Below are 21,857 nucleotides of genomic sequence, written 5' to 3' on the forward strand. Positions count from 1 at the left end.
ACCACTGGCTAGAAGAGTTACTCACTTCAGGCTGTTTGATACAAGCGATTCAAAAATTTATCTATCTACACCTTTTCCTATTTGCACAGAGGGGCAGAGCATGCAGCAAGGAGCAGGGAATGAGGGAGAGCCAGCACCTGGGCGAGGGAAGCCCAGGGGATGCCTTCACTGGTACCCACAGGAGGGGCAGCGAGCGCTGGGCGATGCTGCTGGCTCTGCTCTGGGTTCCACCACACCGAATCCCCACACCAGCTCGAGCTGGGTGTCAGGTTGTTCCCCTCCCTGTCAGCAACTGCAGCGGAGGAGAGGGATGGGCAGTTCTTACCAGGAGCCGTCATCGTGCAGGCACAGATGTGCCTGTGGCTAGTTTACATTAGTCAGGGCACTGCTTTTGTTTTTCCTTCTCATCCTTTCCAAACAAAAAAAAAACCCAACACTTGAAGTCTGAGGTTGAGGCTCTAATTGCCTCTTGGGTTAGGGAGAGGTCAGAGAGGAGGCAGGCCCAGAAGACACAGGGAAAGTGATGCTGGGCAAAAGCCCGGTGAGATACGAAAGGGAAGCGGGGAATAAAGGTAGCAGAAAGGAAAAGGCAGGAAAATTAAATTGAGATGAAGGGGTCAAGAAAGAGGGAGGAATGGAGGAGTTGGGATTTTAGCCAATTTCCTTACGCTGCATTTGTCCCCACTGCTCCAAGGGCTGGGCAGGCAAGGAGCAGGCTATGCCACGGCTCACCTGCCATGTGGGCACCCAGGCTCAAGCCCTTGCCCTGCCTTCCTCAGAGCAGGGGTTGTCACCTGGGACTGCCACATCTCAAGCAAATCTCTTTCTCCGCAGCTGCCACTCTTCAACTTTGTTTAAATGTGGGTTACTCATGATAGCAGGAAAACCACTCCTGCTCTCACCAGAAACTCCATCCTGCTCCAAGACAAAAGTTTAATCAACAAATGCACTTCCATAGTGTGCTCTGGTCCCAGTGAAACAGCATTTTTCCACGGGCAGACCAGGATGCTCTCCTCCAAAGCTGTTTTTGCTCAGCCCTGCTCTGCTTTGCTTCCCCCAGCAGCTCTACAGGAGCACGTACACCCAGCCAGCCCTTACCCCCCAACCACAGGACACTGCCACATTGACCAAAACAAGCATTTCACCATTGATGTGGCAGCAACGCTATAAATCCCACATCCTACGTTACCTAATATCACCCTGTGGCCTCTCTGCAGCTGGACCAGCGGTTAGTGACGGGCCCCAGGGAAGGAGGACCACAAATCATGGCAAAGGTATGACATTGAGCTGCCCTGAAGAGACCAATCTCCATTTTATTGTCTCTCTCTTGTGATGGGGTCAGGCTTGCAACAGGACAGACAATAAATATCACAGCGTCCATTCATGCTGGTAGCCACCAGATGAAACACTCCTCTCTCTCAAAGCAGAATCCGTATAATATAAACCAAAGCCCAGAGGAGCTGTGTACCACACAAACACCACCGGTCAGCATCTGCATGAAGTGCTGCAGGAGCGTCTGGGGATCAGGGAGCTTTTCGGGGTGTGTGTCGGCTATGCCCACCTCCAAACCAGGTCTCAGAAGTTCTCACTCTCAGAGCAGATCACAAGCCAGAGAGACAGCAGCTACGGATGCTTTTTGAAAGCAGCCCACTTCTTTATATGCTTAAACATGAACCTACCTCTAAGTACCAAATAAAAAATAAAAAATCATCTGTGTCTAGGAACAATAGAAAAATCTTGTCCATGTCCAATTAGGAAAAATAATAAAGTGAAACAAGCACACAAACAAAAAAAAAAAACAAACCAGAAAAGCCCATAAAAACTGCCAGTGACTCTGTTCCTCAGGGGAAGTTGCAATGGGGAAATTATCCTGTTGGAGCAGAGCAAAGACTTGGGCAGCTTTCCTAGCTTTCAAGCCTTCTTCCAGCACATATTTGAAGAGCAGGGGCACCTACAACAGCTGCAGTAAAAAACTGACCAAGCTTATACTAAACACAAGCCAGCAGCACAGCAGAAATACCTGCTAAAACAACACATCCAGAAGATCATAACAGAGGAGTTGATTCTGCTGCCTCCAGAATCAGCCTGATCTTTGCCATGACTTCAATGGGAGCAGGCCCAGAAACTGCATTAACAAGCGCGAGGCTGGTTTAACACAGTTGACATCAAAATCCAGAAGAGCATACAAAAGAGACAGGACAAAGTACTCGCCAGGAACGTCAATACAAAGTTTAATCCCCAGATGGCTGGCTTTAGAGACATCCCCATCACCACCATAAAGAGAAACTGCCTTCTAGCTTGCACTCCTTTCAGCAATGCCTTGTTGCTGGGATGCAAAAGAGCACAAGCCCATTTTTCTTGTCCTTTGAAGATGGTATTTAAAAGTTGGGTTTATTTTTTCTCTTTTATAAATTTGGGAACAAATGGGAGTTTTTACTCTCCATAGCTGTCACTTAAATGCTTTTCACTAACAATAGTCATTTTGGTTATGGGAGCAGGTCAAAAGCCTCTAGGACTCTCTGCTGGGACAAATTTACCCCGGAAGACATGTCACTACTCCAAAATACACAAGAGGAAGCTCGAGGCCAGCAAAACAAAGGGACAGAAATGACTGCCCATACAAAATGCTCCGGCTGGTGCCAAATGCCTAGGTGGAGTGTGTGGGCTCAGTGCAGAGTGCCAGCACCCAAACGGGCTGAGCCACGGCCCTCATTTGTGCTGTGACCAGCAGCCACCATGCTGCTCCAAAATCCCACAGGGCCCACCTGGAGGTGAAAAATGATGGGGGACACACTCGCAGCAGGGTCTTGGGATGGGTTATATATGCATTTCTGAAAATGATGGCCTGGTTGAGAACAGTGACCCAGCCCGCACCCTGGCCCACTGTTAGGACACACTGGTGAGAGCCATGGCCAGCAGCTGCACTGGTGTTTGACGCAATCGCTGTGCCAGCGCCCACCGGACAGCAATGCCCGTCCACCCACCGACAGGGCACAGCACAGACCCGTCGCCAGCTCCCCGCTCTTTGCCCTTGCCCGTTTACACTTGCGCCGGCGTTGAGGGAGTGAACCGGAGCACGGAGCCGGAGGCAGCTCCCCGGGCCCTTACACGCAATAAGCACCAGCAGCAATTCCAGCTGCAAAGTTTGCTTTCCTTGACGCACAGTTTACTTTCTCCATTCCCCTGCATCCCGCCCCTGCCACTTACCCCTCACTCCAAAAAGGCTCTCTCAAACAGGCTTAAGCTTTAAACAAATAAGGGGGTTGGAAAGCAGCAGTCTGCTCCTGTTTCCCTCCCCACCACCCCTGCTCTCCCCCCGCCGCCTCCACCTCTGAGCCGCGGCGCAAGGCGCAGGCATAGAAAACAAACACGTGGAGCAGAGCCAGCTGTGGAGTCGGATTTGGCATACGCTGTTTGCAAAAGGAATAAAAGCACATGGGAGAAGGGGGAAGGGGAGAAGGGGGTAGGGCAGGGAGCTGGGGGTGCCCCAGCCTCAAGGGGAGAGCGTGGCTCCGTTACAAAGCCCTGTTGCACGCCGGCGGGAGGGTCTGCGCGTAGGGGTGCTGATCTCGTGCCTTGTGTGGGTGCGGAGGGAAGAGACAGGACTACAGCAACGTTTCCTGAGCTATTTGGCATCACGCTCCACCACCCCTATCCTAGCCAGCCGGACTGTTTTTGCATGCGCTTGCCCTCTCTCTCAGGCAAAATTAGTGTGTTCTGATGCAAAACATGAAAAATAAATACACTCTTACCTCCTGGGGCTTGCAAATCTCCCCCTTTCTTCCTGAGGGTTTCTTATCCCCCATGCACATTATGCTCCAGGGCCCCACAGCGCAGCAAACACTGACCCAACTTCCCCATCACCTCAGCTGAGATTACATACGTTAAGGACACGTATTCACCCTAATCCTACTCATCATATTATTTTTTTTTTTTAATTTCACAGAATCAGAGAATCAACCAGGTTGGAAGAGACCTCTGGGATCATCGAGTCCAATCGTTACCCTGATACCACCCTGTCAAATAGACCATGGCACTAAGTGCCGTGTCCAGTCTTTTCTTAAACACATCCAGAGATGGTGACTCCACCACCTCCATGGGCAGCCCATTCCAATGGCTAATGACCCTTTCTGAAAAGAAATTCTTCCTAATGTCCAACCTGAACCTCCCCTGGCGAAGCTTGAGGCTGTGTCCTCTTGTCCTATCGCTAGTTGCCTGGGAGAAGAGGCCGACTCCCACTGCACTACAACCTCCCTTCAGGTAGTTGTAGACTGCACTAAGGTCACCTCTGAGCCTCCTCCAGGCTAAACACCCCCAGCTCCCTCAGCTGTTCCTTGTAGGTCAGACCCTCCAGACCCTTCAGCTTGGTTGCCCTACCCTGGACTCACTCCAACACTCTCCCTCCCCTCTCAACTGTCCTTTTCTGGAAGGGTTTCAGACAAAATATCCCTCCTCTTACACCCAAGCTGCAAGGGAATGTCAGCTCGGGTATTATTCTGCCTTCACTGGTCTGGTCTAGCCATGGGAATGGCATTTGCAGGCTTCAGGAAAATGGATAACCTATGGCCTTACATCAGGGCTGGATCCATGCAGGTTTTCCTCTGTCTCCCTCCTCTCCCAGTCATCTCCAAGCTAAACAAAACAGAAGCTCATGCGCTTTGCCCGGTTTGGGGTCGAATCCAGAGATTTGACGTGGTTTGCTTGTGGTTTCCACCCAAAACCATAAACCAGCCCAGGTTAGCTTGGAAGGTCCTCAGCTGTGTTTGGAGGTGGTAAGACAAGCAGCAGTGTCCTACCTGGTCTTGGACCTCGTCCAAAACAGGCCAGAAGCTGGACAGATTAACAGCCCAGGCTGACCACCCAACCACCTGCAGACATGTTTTCACCAGTCTCATTACCACCCCCAAAACACAACAAGATCTTTCCCCTGTCCAGGCCCACCATTAGCACTTGTTCCTCAGCATTGCTTCAAACCACCAAACTGACAAGGGACAATATTTGGATAACGCCCTTCGTGTGAACCACATTACGGACACCCGATCGCAGCCAAGGAAGGTAACTCACCTTGGAGGAATCTTGCAATTGCCTTTTTGCTCTTGGGTGGAATTTACTGGGGAGCCAAAAAAAAAAAAAAAAAGCTGTGGATTGCTGCAAATAAAGCATTGCTCGAAACCAACCAGCCACTCCAATCTCATTCCTTTTGGGGGCAAATCAGGTATTACAAGACAAAGAGAGATAGAAACTCATAGTCACGGAGGTTATGACACCACATTTCTGGAATCACTTCATCTATTGGACAAAACATACTCCTACCTTGCGTCTCAGCTTCCTGGGTTGCAAAAACAGGAATAGCAAATCCCAGCTGGTACAAGCAGTAACCAGAAGAACATGAGTCAGACAATTTCAGATTCTGAGATGAAAGGTGCTAGACAAGCATGCAGTCTTATTATCTGTACTGCTTCCTGGTAGCCCCAGGATTTCTGGATTAGTAAAATACAGATGTCAGCATCCTGGGATACAGCCTCAGTAACTGAACCAAGTAGGGAGGGGCAGGTTGATTAGAACAAGGGGAAAAAATATGAATTTGCACCACACACAAAATATTGTGGTTACAGGAGACAGCAACCAAGAGATTATTGACAACAGAGAACAGGATAATTCAGTGGGGTTTGTCAGGCTAAACTTTCTGTAATCACAGACTCCAGGGAAAGTGTTTGTCAAGCAAACATTCAAACGTACAGCTGCCAAGAACTAAGTAAACAGAGAAGAAGTAGAAGAGTCAATGTGGCACCATTTGCAAATGCCCCATGATCAGCTATCACAGGCCAACCGAGCCCATCAGCAGGCAGTAGTGAAGCCAAGGGGCTGAGCTACTACAGGAAGACCCACCACCAGGTTAAAGGAACAAGGAGCAATTCATGCCTTCAAAATATTTTCATCCAGCACAGGATTTGCAGACCTGGGTAGGTGTGGCTACAGCAGCCTGTGCGGGTTCAGTGGACACTTTCCTGCCGCACACGCATACACACGCAACCACCCAGGCAAGTGAAATGAAGCCAAAGTCCAGGCTGAAGGGAGTCCTCCAAGATAACGAGCAATACCCAACAGCTGTTGGTATCATGCATTTATTTTTAGTCCCACTTCACCTAGAAGCCTATGGTGGTAGTTACTGTGCTTATGAGGAGTCATAGACCCAGGCCAAACACACCACAGATCTAAAGGCAAGTCAGCTGATCCCAGCCCTGAAACCAGGGGTGCTCAGTGGCACTGAGTGAGTGAAGGGCAACATTGGTGTTCTGCTTCCCACCCAAGTGTCTATCCATCGGTCAGTGCTTCCCACCCATGGTTCACAAGACTGATGAAAAGGGTACGTGGATGACTTAAGGGGTCCAAGAAAAGGGATGAAAAATATGCAAGTTCATACATGCTGTGCAGTTAGTTGTGCACATAAAATTTCCAACCAGGTCTACTGACCTCTATGGGAAAGCAGTCAAGATTGCAAATGCCAAAAAATAAAGCTGAAACCCATCACAGACAATCCTGCACATGCATCTTCTGTCCGCATGCTCCTACTCTTCCCCACCTCATCCTGATGGGTGACCCCACAGTGGTGTCATATTAATTTCCTACAGATCAGACCTCTCTTGGCTGTCTAGAAAGAAGTGTGCAAGACATAAGGCACGTTTCAAGGCCAGCATTAGATACATCCCTTCTCTATTAGTCAGTGGCCACCAATACACCCACAGTGGTGCTGCCATAACCACCCCTTGGCATGTCTAGGGCCAGCCGCACTTTGTGCAAGTGACCAAAAATTCACACACTGCAGCCAAAGCTTCTGGGAAGAGGAAGTTTGTGGTCTCCAGCCCAAAGTTACTGACACGTTCTTTGGAGCTGAAGATTGTGTTTGTGTTCAGGAGGTTCATGGGGGAATTAGGAAAGCTGTTATCTTGCTAGCTGGACAAAATGGACTGTGAGAGTGTCAGAAAGGCTGCTGGTCCTCATGAAGAAGGGGTTTGCAGGTTTAGTTGCTGTGAATAGTGACTCTGGCTGGGTTTACTCAAAGGGACTTTATGCATTTTATGCATACAGCATTGGTCCCCTCCAGCTCTGAGGGAAGAGGGTGGTCTTCCCAGGAGAACCCCATCCAGATTGAAGAGGCTGGATCTCCACACCAACAAACAGCCCAGCACCACAGACCAAAACCCTTGGGTTTTTTTTTCTTTATTTGGGAGGTACATGACCTCCTCTGGAGTTCTGACACAAGTTCTCCAAGTATTTACAACCTGGAAAAGATCTTAATGAAGAGACAGAGTTGCTTTAACTTTCCCTTCTCTGCTCCCCTCTTGTATCCTCACCTCCAGTTTGCTGCTGTGCAACAGCCCTGAGGCAATTAAATCAGCAGCCTACACACCAAGCAATACTTACAGCCCAAGGCAGTCACGAATATAGCAGTACCTGCCTATGGAGGTTTTCCACTCCCCATACCCTCCAAGAACACAATTTTCTTGCACAGGAGACTGGCTTGAAACAGAGAGGAGGAACCAGTGCCATGACCTCCCAGTGATCTCCAGCACAACCACAAGCTACACAGGGCTGGGACTTGCTGCTGCCCTGGTCCCAGCAGTGCAGGGCTCCTTTGGTCAAAGGACAAGGTGTTTCCCAAGCATCTTGCACACCACGAGGCAGAAGTACTCCCTGCCCCCCGACAGGAACAGCTGAAGCAGAGTTCAGCAGCATCCCAAATCCCACCAGGTGCTTCTGGCAGGGCAGAAAACAGCACAGCGGTCCTGACCCCCTGTAAGGAACACGCTGATTTTGTTTTTCCAGTGGCAACTGCACTAGCTCTGGACCCTCACTGATAAAAAAGCACAGATTTCTCATCCACTCATTAAGGTTTCCAACAAGAACCTCAGACTGTCATTAATGTTCAGTCACAACAGCAGACTTTGGCTTGAGACCATTCAGGTCACCTCAGCCACATAACACAACACAGCCCCATTTTAGGGCCAGGACTTTGGTGTTTTCCCTGCACGGCAGAAGTGGGATGACAAAGGGTTAAACCTGGTATAATCTCAAAAATCACTCTTTGCTTTCTGAAGCAAGAACATCTTTGGCAGGGTCCCCATCTGGGAAATGACATCCCGTCCCCCCTCGCTTCCCCCTCTTCTCCCCCTGAACTCAGAACAAAGCATTGCACTGCCCAACATGCTCCTCCACTGGTTTCATCTTAGTCCAAATGCTTCTTGTGTTTCAACTCCTGCCAAGAAGAAATGCATTAAAAAAATATTAAAAAAAGGCATGTGTGGGGCAGGGGGAGAGGAAGCAGAGAGAGTAGAGGGAAGTCATTAAAATTGGATCTTGATTAGCAACCAGTGGTGGAAAAAGGAAACAATGTGGAGAGAAAATTTTTCTCTTGTGATACGTCATCTTGAAGCTGAAACCAGTAGGCCCAGAGGAGACAAGACTTCTGCACACAATCCTCCACCTAGGACCAAACCTAACTTGCTTTACCTTTCCAGTCCACCACCTGCCACTCCACCATCGTCAGAAGAAGCATCTTCTTCCTCAAAAAAGTTTCCTGACAATCACCACACACGCTTTTCACCACTCTCATACCTGTAGCCCTCCCAGCGTTCCCCCACCCTGCACTGAGTCCCCGTTGGCAGAGGGCTGGAGGACACAGCACAGCTGGCCTGCCTTTCCACCTTCGCTACCAAACGCAAAGGCTTGGCCATCGCAAAGCCATGGGGAATCCCAGAGGAAATGCAGCCCAGAGGAGATGGTTTGTGCATGCTCTGTGGATAAGCTGGATGGGCCAAATGCAGAGCCCCAGACTGGCTCTGTCTCCCAAACAGACACCCTCCAGCCCAAAAAAAAAAATAATTTAAGAAGTTCACATTGGCTAAAGAAGCATTTAAAAGCAAAACAAAAAATTGGTCCAATTTGGAGAGTCTGTAATAGTTGAACCCAGGGACACATAGAGGATGTTTTTGTTCCCTCAGTACAAAAGCTTTTGGTTTCCCCTTCTCCTCATTCCAGCATTTCCCCATCAGGGGTGTCAGAGACAGTTCAAGGCCTCCCAGCAGCGAAGACAAAATTGAGTCTTGAGGACAAGTGGCTGGGGGACCACGGGAACTGGGGAGATCTGGGGAGCCCTGAAGAGCTGGGCAGGCTGAACCTGCTGGCCCTGGAGGATGGCCAAAGGGTCACCCCTCCAGCATCCCTGTGACGTGCCGCAGGTTGGTGCTTCCCTCCAGGGTTTGGCTTCCCAAGGTGTGACTTTGGCTCACAGGCTGCAGGGCTATGCCATTTTGATTCCCCAGGGCTTGCTTGTGCTACAGCTGGCGCTCTGCAGTGTGTCAAAGAGAGGGAGAGATTAACTCCTTTTTTAAGTATCTCATTACTGTTATATTTTTAAACACAGCTGGTTGAAAATTTTACAGCAAAGCCATAAATAAATAAATACTTTAAGGAAATTTCCTGTAATTTGAAAACTTTACCTACTGGTCGAGCCTTTATCAGAGGGTATTATCTCTCCAGTATGCTTAAGCTCCACTTGCTTTCATTTTCTCTCCTATAAGGACCAAATCCATTGAACCACCGATAAAATTTCAAGATATCACTGCCTGTACTGTTTGAGAATGTAACAACCATCCTCCTGACTACTGCAGCAATCACATATTCATTTTTGTCCCATTTAATGACCCTTAATTTTTCTTGTAAACGGCGATACCATCTCCCAAGACCCAAAGATCCAGACACCGAAAACCCTGTCTGCAAAATACTTCTTTTCTTGCTCCTCAGGAGATGACAGAACACAGCCAACTGGTACTCTGATGAGTTTTCCTCTTTTGCAGATCATCCCGCATCTCATCAGCTCCAATGCCTCCATCCTAGTCAACTTGGTTTAGAAAACAATCAGTTTCTACAGCTGTGGACAACATTCAAAATCACGATCTGTCATGACATCCTACATAAAATAAATAAGAAAAACAACACCACCCACCACCTTCTATTAGCAATCTGTTAAGGAAAGCAGTCACCCACTTCTGAAGAAGCCTGATACGGGAGGCAGCATTTCTCTTCTAGCCCGTCCCTGCCTGCCAGTGGCAGACAAAGCCTGTTTAGTAGCATCTGTACAAGACTCTACTATTATGTAAATAGCAAATAATGTCTTGGGTCCAGCTGAGAAAAGGGGGCCCAAGTGTGAGGCTCTGCACACCGAGCAATGAACGTGCCTGTCCCCAAAAGGCTGCCTTTCTACAGTACTTCTCATTTTACCAGGATGGTGCCCATTTAAACCCCCTTCAGCCTTGGAAGAGATGGCTCCGAGCTCTCAGCCTCCTCACCCAAATGCTCACCCGCTCCTTGTAGCCCAAAAAAGGAAACAAATTCATGACCAAATCGCTTCCAGTACTTTTTTTGCAGGCTATTGTTATGTGACTGCATTTGGAAGTAAGGGAGAAGAACAAATACATGACTGTGGTCAGTGTCTGTCCTAGAATATGGGAAAAAAAAAAACCAAACCCCAAACCCAATCCTTGTTTTATATGTTTAGTCATTTTTGGAGAAAACTGTAAGCAGTAAAGAGGCCAGGAAGAAAGAGCTACACCAGCCCCTGTGCCTCAGGAGGATGACAACAGGAGAAGCAGAACAGAAGTACTTTCCATCCATCTACTTTCCATCCATTAACATATACTGTTTAGCCCAAGAAATTCTTAAAACCCCCAGCAATAGTCTAAGCCAAGAAGTCTACTTCTTCCTCTGTTGCAAAGGACTAAGATGTTTTTGTGCTGTGAATTCCTTTATCAATTTAGAAAGCCTTTTTAATGCAAAAATCACCTTTGCTCGAGAGGCATTTCACAGAAAAGATCGGATCATCCTCTCCAGAGACTCACCCAGCAGTGATCTGGGAGAACACAGCAAACCTCTGACATTTGCTCACTTGTCTACCAGGAAAAAAAATATTCCAAACTCTTTGGATCTTCCAAAGAGCCTTATATTACTGTCCAGAAAGGAACATAAGGAGTACTTTACAGAGACTCCTTTAAGCCTCAGTATTAGGTACTCTACAAAACCACGATAAAAAGACATCCTCTGCCTCAAGGACATTTATCTCTAATTGCTTACAGAGACTGTCAACGCTTTCTTTGAGAAGGGAAGTCTGTGACTGTCCCATAGCACTAAATAGCCTTAGAAAAAACTTTCACTATTCAGTGCAAAGTCATCTGTAGACCAGCTCGGTCAGTACCTACCCTCCAAATTATGTTAAATACTGTCACTGGCTACAGACCACAAATGCAATATTAGAAGTGGGAAAGAATAAGGACTTCCCCCTTCCCTGTAGCAACTGGGAAAACTCAGCTTTATAAGGGAAATTATTGACCATTTCTTAATTTGGAAAATACCATAAACTCTTTTAGGATGAAAAGCACTCGTCAGTTTTGAGGAAATGCTGCTCCATGATTTTAAATCCAGTTGTGCAGCTGGCACACTCTGCCCTCTGTTCTCATATAGTCACATCCACAACACGCTGCAGGATTTAATAGTCCCTCATGAAAGAGGTAAGCTATATAAACATAAACTGTAACAATGGGACAAAAAGCAGCTTCCAGAATTTCCTCTGCAAGCCCAACAGGGAAAAAACAATAATTTCCCTCTGCATTTCTCACCAGCTGAATTTTGTCTGTTCCCCCACTTTGCTTTGCCAATAAGAAACATCTGTCGGGACCGTCTTTCCCCGTGCAAGAGGGGAATACATCCATCACAGCCTCCGGTGCTTTGCTCCCCAGCAAAGCCTCTGGAGAGCCCCCGCTGTAAAAGCCACAGAGAAACCTCTGCTGGTCTTACCTATCAACTGCAAAAGTGTTACACGGAAAATGAACCTTTTTTGCAGCCTCCAGGCAGTTAAGGAAACCTTAAGAAAAAACATAAGGAGCCTCTGGTGGAGGCCATCTCTTGAGGTCCACCCCAGGTGTGCCTTTCTAAGGATCTTTATTCTAGGGTCTTCCTTCACAACCCTTATCTACCACCAGCTCTTACTCATATATTTCTTCAGCAGAAAGCTCTAGAAGCCCAAGGTGGCAGGCTCCCAGAAAAAGCTGTGGATCTGTGACTCATTAACAGCTCACTGAGGTTTTTTGGCCCGGTGCCTACATGCCCCTTGCAGATGCTGGCACCTTGGTGCATGCCACGTCCGCTGGCCCCACTGAGCTGCTTCTCTGGCTGCCTATAAGGAGACAGGTCAGCACAAAGCCCTCCCAGTTTGCAAAATGTTGTGAGATCAGAAACATTGGCGGAGACTTGAAAACATTGCCTTTGAATCCCCAAGCCCCAATCCACCAGCCAGGGGGAAAGAAGGGTAGGAGGGATGTGGCTCTCCTTTCAAGGACGGTATTTCTCCAGAATAACCTCTGGGGAGGCAGCAGCCCTGCCTGCAACTGCAGGCAGCCACCCTGCCTGGGCAAGGGCTCCCCTAACCCGCTCCAACATGCCAGCACTTCGCGCTCGCCCTGGGTTGGCGAGGGCTGGGAGCACCTCTCCGGCAGCGGGCTGGTGCCTGGGGAGGCACCCCCAGTTGTTCCTTATCAGCCTTCCCCAAAACAAGTAAGGACAGGGGCATCCGGGATACGGCCCAACAAGCCTTTCTCAGCCCCAGCAACTGTTGTTGGCATACAGGGACCTCGAGCAGAAGAAAGGAAATTAAAGCCAGAAAATGGGGAGAAAGGGGGGTGCGAGGGCTGGGTGGCAGCCTGCACATCCTTTGGGAGGCACCACACACGTGGGGAACAGGGGCACGCTGGCAACCTCAGCTGCTGTCCCGTTCTCCCTCCCCGATGCGGGGTCTGAGGGAAAAAAGCCTCCTCAGAAAGACTGAGAGGGATGTCCGTGCTGGGAGAGAGGAACAGATTCTTTTCCCTGAGCACAAGGAGGGATGGGTGGCACAAACTAATTTTTGGACACCTTATCTATCCCACGCCCTCCTAATTCAGCTGGACAGAAATTAAGGCAGCAGCTACGTTGGTGCCTCCTTACAGTCTTTCATGCACAAGGAGTGACCTGGGACCAACAGAGAAGAAAAAGCCATAACCGTGCAGCTGTCTGCCATCTCCCACCACTCCCAAGGCACTGACTGAGCCAGGGAGAAACAGTAAGAGCCCAAACACCTCATCTAAAATCTCTTCTGTAATTAAATTATTTGGCTTGCAGAGGGCAGCTCAAACCCACTCACAAAACAGAGGAGTCCTGCTTCAGATAGGCTCCTCTCCCTGCAGAGCAGGGGAAGGAGTCATCTCTTCCTCCAGCCACAAAGAGCCCTTGGTAACACAGTGCCATTAAAAACAATATGTTGCAAAGCATTCCTCCATACAACAAGCCTCCGACTGCAGTTCAGGCTGTTATTCACACAGCAGCAGGGCATGGCCACGAGCAGCCCCACAGGAGAGTTTGCCCATAGCTCTTTGCAAACAGGTGCCAGAAGAAGATGCCTATGCATCCCCACCTCCTCCCCAAAACAGGGCTGTAAGTCAGACAAGAAAGAAGGGTGAAGGAACCTGCCCAGGTTTCACTGAAGCAATCCTGTGCTCCTTCAGGGATAGTTCCCTGTTACCCCATCAAGCATGGTTTTGCTCATGTCCTGCCATTAGTGTCCACAGAGCTGCTCCATCCTGGGCTACCTGTGCCTGCAGGAGTGAGGTTAACATTTGGATATCCCTGTGCGTCCCCAGCCACACACTCAACATGGCCTGCAGCTCTCAGGAAGAGCAGCTCTTTGTACCCCTGCTGCTCCTCATTCCTCCTCCTGCACCTCCCTTACTCCTGCATCCTACCTTACAGCACAAGGTACCTCTGTGCTGACCATGGAGTGATGAGCAACATCTCTGCTTGCGCCTGGGCCACAGCGCAAGCCATGGCCTTGGCCTTAGCACCATCTGTTAGAGTTTATCCTTGGCTCGTGCACTGAAAGTCAGTGCCTCCAGAGCAGGAGGAGCGCAGTCCCAGACCCTCTGAGAAAAAAGGCACACGATATTTACGTAATGAGATTGTTTCACTTGAGATTGCACGCTGCAAGCAAAACACTTTTATTACACTGGCTCTCTGCTCTCCCAGCTATCTTTCAAAGCACGATGCCGCAACTGAAAACTAGCTGACAGGAGAGAATTAAAGTCAGAACTGGCTCCTTTCCTTCCCCTTCAGCCACACACTCTTGCTTTCCACTTGCCGCTCCCCCAGCACCCCAGCAGACCTCCTGCTCGTTTAGCCTTCTGAAGACAGGCAGGAGTTGCCTGCCTCAACGCAAGACATGCCACAGCAGCAAGATGCTACCAACAACACCTGCAGCGCCAAATGCCCCATTCGGGCAACCACTTAAACCACTTACTGGAGCACATGAAGCCACATCACTCTTTATTGACCAATGTGAGCTGGGGGCTAAGATAAGACTCTGTTATGCACAACTCTCAGCTTCAAGGCAGACAACTCTCAGTCAAGCCCTAGTGATGCTCGACTTTGACCTCCTCTTCTGAAGAGCCCGGCAAGGTGGAGGATGGAGCACGGGACTGGGTATCAGGCAACACAAGGTCTGTACTAAGCTCCAGTCTTGACCTGCTGAGTCACTCCAAGGCACACATGTCCTTTTTCATGCTCTGTTTTTACCTCCTGTTCTGCACGTGTCTTGCTGTTTTGAATGGGGATGTAAGAACTGTTTCCCATTACAAGTCAGCATGATATCTAACATAGCCGGGTCCCAGCCTTGGTTAAAACTTGTAGACACAACTGTAACACAAATAATAATTTAGGTTTTGGAACACTGCGATGGGGTGAGATGGCGTGGCAGGCCTTTCTCAGGCCTTCGTCCAGAGAGTCAATGTTAAGAAACCTCTACTTATCTTCAGTGCTGGAGCTATGCAAAAACTGGGTTATGCTCACATTTTTGTGGCTGATGAAATTTTTGCTTGTTTGCTTGGTCACTAGTTTGGGAAATTTTTTTAAAGGTGGTTCTTTGAAGTGGCTCAGAGGTTAGGGATGTCCAAAGCTATCCCAGGGGAGACAGATTATAGGGTAGAGTGCAGGTCAGGCATCAATGATAAACACAGCTTGCCACTTTACTCTTGATGTTGTTCTCTTTGTGCTCCTTTTCGCTCCTCCCCAAATCTACGGTCCAGGCAATCGTGAGGAAAACCTGACAACAGTACATTTAGCAAGTATATTCCTGCCTAACTTTCTACATGATGTAAACAGTTGTCCCTTGCTCCCACAATAGGCTTCATGATGCAATCAACTTGTATTGCTCCAGTTCCATACTTTGGTACTGACCCCCCCTTTTTAAGTATCCATCATCGAGCTAATGGTCTGCATGGTCACTGAGCACAGCTGACCACGATCCCAAGACCTTCTCCCTCTCTGCTGGCTGGACAGCCATCTCTGGCAGGGCCTGGAACTGAGGTGCCAATGTGCTAAACTACTCTTGCAACATTCATGGCAGTTCGGGCACCCAGAGCAGAAAGGTCCTCAAAAGCAGCTAGGCCTTGTGCTGCCTTGGACTTTCTCTACAGCATTATGGAAGGGTTCAGGCACAAGCTGGCATGCAACTGGGAGCTCTACTCCTCACTTGTCAGGAAACAAATACCTTTTCCCTCCAGGCCAGCCCCAGACACCCCAAGAGCAACATCAGAGTGATGAAATAGTGATGACTGACACATCCAGAGCAGCTGGCATACCTCTCTAACGAGCCCTCCACGCTCCAGTTTCTCACAGCCCTGTCTCACCTTACAAGCCTCCAGCTCCAGAGGTGGTTGACAGCTACAAGCCAGATACCCTGCTTGGCCAGATGAGGGGTAAGGAAGTCCCCACAGGGACTCAAAAAGCTCGTAGAGATATCAAGCCCTCCTCCTGCCAGGGTCCCGCAGCTTTGCTGTGGTCTGGCTGGCCATGCTGCAAAGCCCCAGAAGGAGCTGGTGATGTGGTGCTCCTCATTGGATTCAGACCCCATTACAGCTGGATAATTGGGCCACTGTGCTCTCCTCCTGCCCTGATGGCTCTGGCTTGGAAGCTGCACTTCAACTGCTTGCAAGCCAAGATGTGCCTGATTGATAGCCACTTTTGAAATAAAGAGTCCACTTCCATGCAGAAGTAGGTGGTTAGGACTAATTTGGGCAGCTGCTACACTGGTGACAGTGGGGCTGTCCCATAAACCCACCAAGCGTGACCTTGCACTTAAAAGTGAGAGGGGAGAGCTGTCTGGTCTCTCAACAGCACAAGTCTCATTGACTCTCCACCACATCATTAAAGTCACCCCAGGTGTTTTTGAAAAATCCCACCCAGCATGTTTTTGAAAACATCTCCTGATGCTGGGACTCAAACCCACCCCTTCAATCTGACAGTGCTTGGGTTTGTTAAACAAGCAGCTTTCTTCTGGGGGAAAAAAATTAAAATCACATTCCCATCACCATTCAGGGGGCCCAAAGGAATCTCTCACTGACAGCAGCAAGCTCTAAAGAAGTGGGGCCAGCTAGTCCTTTTTACCACCCACGGCCGAGGAATGTGCAAGCAAGCACCACCTTCCTGCCCCAGGGGGACCAGAGGGCTGCAGCGACGAGAACCATCTCCACGTCAGCTAGAGCTCAGGGAGCAACTTGGGACAGAAGGCACCAGATGAAGTAAATTATTATTCAGCATCCAGAATACTATTGGCTTCCAAATAATTGTCTATTTGTGTGCGTGCATGCACAAGAATCCTCGCTCCATGGTCTCTGCCAGCGTATTCCCAGCGCTGTGACTCTCTGGGGACAAGGCCCATACTTGTATTCAATCTCGGATTTGGATCTCAAACACTAAGGTTTCAGATTTTGTTTTAAAAAACATTTTCTCTGGCAACTGGGCTGTTAATGGATCTGATGTTTTTGCTCTCGCCTCCTCCCTACCTTTAAAAGCTTGGCACCAAAAGGCTTCTTTGAAGATAAGGCCAAATTTGCAATTTAAGGGGAGGAACTTCATAAAGCTAGATGTGAAGGGATGGAGAGGAGGAGGGGGGAAAAAAAAAAAACAACCCAGGAGCTACTTTGCCTGTTGAGATGTACACTGTACAGTACATAGGATTACAATGGCCTCTCTGTACCACCACTGGCTGGAGCCATAAATTCGCTGCAGCTGCAGTGCTACTACCTACGCTAGACTCCCCAAGGGTCACGCTCAGAGAGCGGCTTCCCTACCACCGCACACCCAGTCTGCCCTTCAAACCAAAAGCATCACGCAGCCCTTACAGAGCCACATCCATCCAGCAGGCAGGGGTGGACGTCCCCAGAGGCATGCCCCAGAGGTCCCCATGGGGCTGCCAACACTGCTGAAGGCTCTCTGCTGAAACCAGCCATGGTCCTTATCCGAGAGATTTTTCAGGGGCCAGCAAAACCATTGTCTCTCTCGATCTCCAGCAGACCTACCCTCAACACCACAAGGAGGCAGGGAAGTGCCACTTACAGGTTTTGCAGGTGGAGAGCTGAGGCAAAGAGTAACCTGCCCCAATCTGGAGAGAAATCTGCGGTGTAGAGGAGAACCAAACGCAGCTCTCCTCACATCTCAGGCTTGTGCCCTAAAACACTGGCATCACTAAGCAAGGTGGCTGCTCTACCAAAAAGTACCACGATAAATTACAGTGACATTATCAGAGGAAGCTGTATTTTGCATATAAATGCTATATTCTAGGCCAGCATATCCACATTTGAGGTTTATTTCTCACAGACTACCTCAGTAGGTTTGTATCACCACAAGCTTTCTTAACCCCACTCAATGCACTGATTCACAGGGCCCTGCCTAGCCTGTCCTTTTGTTAGGAGAGACAAAAAAAGCAACCTCATTTTGGTATTTGAAAGCTGACAACATAGTCCTGGCAGGGATCTTTGCACCCTTTCTCTCTCCACTTTTATGATTTCAAGAACAGCAGAAGGGCCTGATGCACAGTCTTTAGACACACAAGCTTGTTCAGACTCGCTGACATTACAACCAGTGAACGCATCCTTGCATTTGGCAGGGCCCCAGGACTGTGGCTCTACATAAGAGTACGACCTGCTGGCTAATTTCTTTGCCAGAGTGGACCTTAGAGAGCCAAAATGGCATGGCTGCTGCAGGGCTCAGGGTGAATGACTTAGTGCCTACACCAGGCACAGAAGCTAATGAAAAATGACCGGTTTCCAAAACACCATCTGGCTTTCACAGACATATATAGAGACACCACAGCCCAAAACCTCTGTGAACTCGACAACAGTGGGTTTTCCTAGGGGCAACATGCTGTGGTGTGGTTTGGACTTTGCCCAGCAAATCTCCAACCCACTGCACGGGCACAAGGTGCAGTCACCACGCTCACGTCTAAGGGGAGCTCAGGGAAGGGTTTTGGCTACAGGGCAGCAGCCTCCCCACAGCAGCTGAACAGAAAGAAAGGGTAAAGTTTGGCTCTCACCTCTGTGCTGGCACACTGCCTACGAGGAGGGCGAAGAGCCTCGAGCACGTCCCACATGCTCCCTGGAGCACATTTCCCTCCATCGATCCCACCAGAGCCAAAATAAATTGGCACTGCCTCTTGCTCAGAGCTCCTACAACACACAACAGTAGCCCTGAGAGCCCCTCTCAGGCACCCTGTCTGCATTGTGCCAGGTGCTCTGCTAACAACCCCCTCAGGCACAGCTGAGCCTCCCATCCCATTTGTCCTTTTGCAGGGAAGAAGGAGGCCATTTTAATAAAAGGAGCATGCAACATCCTCAGGGCAGGGATCTGTTGTTCCCTGTTTATGTAGAAAGCCCTGCAGCTTTGGGACTGTGTAAGCATCAAGTATTTTCTTCCCTGCAACAAATATCTTTCTGAGCTCTTCAGCCAACTTGCTTCCACTGCATCCATGCTCCTTTTGTCTTAGCTTCCCATGGATGCTCATACAGCTGTGTTGCTGGAGCACACGCTCCTGTGGAGAGCAGATTTAAAAAAAACTCTTATGTGCAAATATGCATACGAAGCAAATTTTGAAAGCTTCCCATCCTGCAAGCATTCCCTCCAGAAAACCAGCTTCAAGCACTGTGTTCATCCAATGAAGCACCAGAAACAACGTCGTATGATTTGGGGCCAAGAGGAACTAAACCAAATACCAGGAAATAAAAAAAAAGATGCTTGCGATAGCTTTTGTTGAACAATTACCCAAAGTACATGTAGAAAACTGGAAGATGATATTCACCCCCGTTCTACCTAAGGACCTGCAATTCATTTAGTCATTATTTGCCTTGAGTTGTTCTCGTGGCCTAGGAACTGGAATACTTAACAATCTCTTAAGCTGAGACTGACCACAGGAGCACCAAAACACACAGCAGTAGGTTTTTCCCTCAGGATGTTTTCAGTCTCACCAGAAGTCTCCAAAGATTTTGCAAGAGAGCTTTTTCATTGCGGGATATCCCATCCTCACCGTAGGCTTCACACTGCAAAGCTTTTAGCCCAGAAGTTAACGGTTTAAACCAAGAGATTTGCAAGCCTTGGTCCGTAACACGCCAGCAGTAAAACATCAAGTCATCTTTGCACATTAAAGAAGTCCAAGGGAATTGAGCCTCATGCCTCCGAGGCATTCGGCGTCAGGCATTAAAACAACCAATCCACCATCATTTACTCCCAAAGAAACTTTTAACTCGGAGTTACACTGGCCTACTGCTGCTGTAACTTCTTGTGGGGTCTCTAAAAACTCACCCACAGGCCAACCTGGGCTAAAACAACCAACATGGTCCCTAACACTCTTCCCTGCCACTGCTCCCCTGCTCCGTAAGGCAGGTAAGGGGGTTTTGGGGAGACAGGCTGTCTTTGCCTGGGAAAAAGGAGTGATTTTGGAGGCACAGAGGTACCTCTTCAGCCCTGTGGCAGCCCCAGAGAGGCTTGGCACAGCAGAGCAGGTCCTCCTGAGCTCTGCTCTGAGACACACGAGGGTGGGTGCTGGTCAGCTTACAAGAGTCAACATGGATGGCTATATCTGCCCCGCCACAGTGCTCACCCCGTCGGCACAGGGTTTAGCCCTGTTTTCTGCATGGGAAAACCAAGGCACAGGGCTGCGGCAGAAGTTGTTCAAGTTCACATGGGGTGTGTGCATCAGCTGAGGACACAGCCCAAACAGCTCCACATCCAAAGATGTGCTTCCACCTGAAGAGTGCCTTTCCTGCCTTATCTCCCATCTTCCCTCCCACAGCCCCAATAGAAGAAATAATACTTCTTTTTTTTTTTTTTTTTGCTGTGCCTGTTATCAGACTGTGAGGTTTCTGTGCTCCTGAGGACACGCGATTCAGGAAGTGGCTGGGAAGCACTGGCAGGTAGATTTGCTGGTGTTTCTGTCAAGTGTGGTCATTGAGTAACAATGATGAGAAACTACAAAAATTCAGGTCTGCCCTAAATGGATTAGTTTTTTTAACTCAGGAAAGGAAGTTTCCCCTCTGCATCCCTGGGGAGGATAGGGACAAAGCAAGCTGCTGGCTTCACGGCCCCACCTGCAACGCTCCTTGCTTGGCAGAAGGCTCCAGCTGACTCCCAAAAGGCCAACTCTGCCAGCCCTAGTCAGGTGGAAGGAGCTGTACCAGCATCCTGAAAGCACTGCGAGGCTGCCGGTTTGGTACTGGGGTCTTGGAGGGATCTGTCTGTTAGTTTTGAGGACAGAGCAGAATTTCAAGCAGTGAGAGGGACTGGGCAATGATTCCCCTGTCCTTCAATGGAGCAAAACTCCAAGCCAGGAGTCTCACACTCCAAGGTCTGGAAAGACTTCTGCAAACAACAGGCACTGAGTTTGGCTTTGCAATGTTGAAGAGCCTCTCACTCTGTGCCTACGGGGAGGTATCATGTCAGCACAAGATACAGAGAAGCTGTATTTTCCCAACCATCAGGATACAGAGCACCCACAAGACTTACATGCCAGTTTGCAGCACATACATTCACCTGCAATATTTCTTCTTTGCGCCAAGCAGAGATGTGTGTGGATTCAGCTACTTCTACTGGGATACCTCTCAAAGAGAGGTCCCATGGGTGTGCGTGTGTATAAGACAGAGAGAGAAAATTGAACTGGCTTTTCAAATCTGCACAGGACCCTTGCGCACCCTTCAGATGAACCTGCTTCATCTTCCCTAACTGGAACGACACCAGCAGGGAGGCCTGCTCTGTATCTGACTTCAGCCCTCACAGCAAACAACTACTGGGACCTCATCTGTGTTGTACATGCAGGATGAGTACCTGTATCTAGAGGGGAGGGCTAAGAAAAGTACATGGAACAAAACTCCATTTATTTCTTGTCAGAGAATATCATGCACTCAGCAGGGAGCTCACAGCTCTCCCTAATTGTCCTATTTACTTCAGAAGATCCCAAGACGATGCCTATTAGCCTGGGAAGTTATTTCACCTTAATTTCTTTAGGTCACTTAAATAAACAGAACAAATCTTCCCAGCAAACCCATTATGTGTTTCTGCTGAAAACCTTTCCAGAACCATAAACCTCAATATCTAACCCATTAAATAAGTGTGCATGTATGTATATATGCACAAATATGCAAGAACCCTCCTCTAAATGCATGTACACTGAGGCAGTTAGTTTCAAAAGAAAAGAAAACTAAGATAAAATCCTACTTAAAAAACACCCACATTCTTCTAATATTTTCCACAGTAGTTCTTTAGCCCATAGGAAAAGAAACACTAATGGCAGATTGCAAATGAACATATCAAAAAGACACCATGGTAGCGATGTAGAAAGTAAGAGAACTGGGCACCAAGAAAAACAAGTAATTTAAGACATGCCGGGAATTACACGCGGGCGCACAGTGTGTGTGTGTGGATTCCTGTTATCCCACTCACATAATGCTGCG

Source organism: Nyctibius grandis, chromosome 23 (genome assembly GCF_013368605.1).
Source record: "Nyctibius grandis isolate bNycGra1 chromosome 23, bNycGra1.pri, whole genome shotgun sequence".
Lineage (NCBI taxonomy): Eukaryota > Metazoa > Chordata > Aves > Nyctibiiformes > Nyctibiidae > Nyctibius > Nyctibius grandis.